This window comes from Canis lupus, chromosome 30, assembly GCF_003254725.2.
Source record: "Canis lupus dingo isolate Sandy chromosome 30, ASM325472v2, whole genome shotgun sequence".
In the NCBI taxonomy this organism is placed as follows: Eukaryota; Metazoa; Chordata; class Mammalia; order Carnivora; family Canidae; genus Canis; species Canis lupus.
In genome coordinates this window covers 307,909-309,972 of record NC_064272.1, presented here as the reverse complement: position 1 = coordinate 309,972, position 2,064 = coordinate 307,909, and the positions used below count along the sequence as shown (strand labels likewise).

Genomic DNA, 2,064 nt, shown 5'->3' with positions numbered 1-2,064 from the left:
CATATGGCAGTTTGGTAGATAGTTTGAGTAAAGGCCGTTAACCAATTCAAAGCAATGAAAATACAACAGTGAAAAGAAATAGCATGCCAATTTCCAATACTAAATTGTCGAACACATTCTCTGTTTGGCACCTTTTGAGGGATAAGACAATTGGAAGTGGTGGATTAAGGTGATAACTTTGGTTTGAGACATTTCCCTATAATTAAAGAGGGGTGAACAGGAAGCATTTTCAATTTTAATTATCCCCCAAAACCAAAATAAAAAAGTACTTGCTACACAGTGTTTTCATAAATATATAATAACATAATTTATATAAAACATCCAGCATAGGGTTCTGAAACACAGAAGTCCTAACATTAGCTCCCTTTATCATTAATTAGGGTACTCAGAGATACACATAGACATGGTTGTTGCCTAAATGTAACCTAGTACATAAAATTAATAGGGATATAAAATGTTGATCACTTTCTTTTTTCTGTGATTATTGAGTGTAGAGCTCAGATTTTTTTTATCTTTAGAGTATTTAGAGTATCTTCAGAGTATCTTCCTGTAATTCACAAGCTGATGACAGAGTTTTTTCATTGCCACCTTCATCTCTTTGTTCCTGAATGTGTAGATGACCGGATTCAGAAAAGAGGTGAGAACTGCATCAAAGATAGCAAGAAATTTGTCCAAGTGTGATGAGAGAAAGGGCCATGTGTAGAAGAAGATTAATGGCCCAAAGAATAAAACCACCACAGTGACATGAGCTGACAAAGTGGAGAGGGGCTTGGATAACCCACCTGAAGAGTGCTTCCATACTATGGTCAGAATGATGATGTAAGAAATAATCAGTATAAAGAAGGAACCCACAGAGATGAGTCCACTGTTGGCTGTGACCATGAACTCCAATCTATTGGTCTCCGTGCAAGCAAGTTTAATGAGTTGAGGAAGGTCACAATAAAAGCTGTCCAATACATTAGGACCACAGAAGGGCAAGTCTACAACAAAAGCCAGTTGGGCCACGGAGTGAATGAGGCCGAGAACCAAGGCTGCCACCAAAATCAAAATGCACGTTCATGGGCTCATGATGGTCAGGTAGTGCAGAGGCTTACATATGGCAACATATCTGTCAAAGGCCATGGCAATGAGCAGCACCTTTTCTGTACCCCCAATAGCATGAATAAAGAAGGTATACAACCTCCAAAAGAGATGGTTTTGTGTTTTCTGAAAAGGTCATAAACCATTTTGGGGGCTGCAATAGAGCAAATCCCCACATCAAGAAAGGAGAGGTTTGCCAGCTGGAAGTACATAGGAGAGTGCAATGTAAGGTCAACTCTCACAGAGAACATGATAAGGAGGTTTCCCATTAGGCTTGCCATGTAGAACACAGAGAAAATGAGGAAAAGAAGAAGCTGGATCTCCCATGAATTGGAGAGTCCCAGGAACACAAACTCAGATACCACAGATTCGTTGGCTCCATCCATTGCCTCTGCAAGCAGAGGTGACACTAATTTTACCTGAAAAAGGGGAGTAAAGAGAAAATCAACTTTGTGGGGAATCACTGACTGCGTGAATTTCATATCATAAATTTTACTTCACAAAGTCAAAACACATCTAATATAATCCCTTAAACTGTAGTTGCAGAAAATAGGCAGTAACTCACTTTTACAAAGCACTGCTTCCAACTCCCTAGTCTCCTTAAAATTCCCTAGATTTTGATATGAGAAGATTAAGCAAAACTTTCTGCTGAATCAGAAGGGTTATTGAGAGGCAAACCAGAATGCCCTGGAATAACATAGGAGAAGAAAGAAGAAATGACATGAGCTCATTGATTTCTCCCTCACAGTTTGTTACTCCTGCCCATGGAGTTTCTCAAAACTCAGGCAATTTATGATGCTCTTCATTTTCCTTACCCCTTTGTTTGCCATCTATATGCAATGCTGTCAATCCTATTAATGCTCTCTTATGTTTAGCCTCATGCTTTTGCAATTGATCAAATTATAGTCAACTTTTCCTCCTCAAGAGAAAAGATAATGTAGAAACTCTAAAGGTATCCAGCTATTGTAGCACATCTCAAGGAGT

The 2,064-nt window shown here is 39.0% G+C and overlaps 1 pseudogene; it reads right to left on the bottom strand.

Moving 5' to 3' along the window:
* Positions 1-534: 534 nt before the first annotated feature.
* LOC112675490 (olfactory receptor 4F15-like) lies at positions 535-1,466 on the bottom strand (annotated as a pseudogene).
* Between the last annotated feature and the right edge of the window lie 598 nt (positions 1,467-2,064).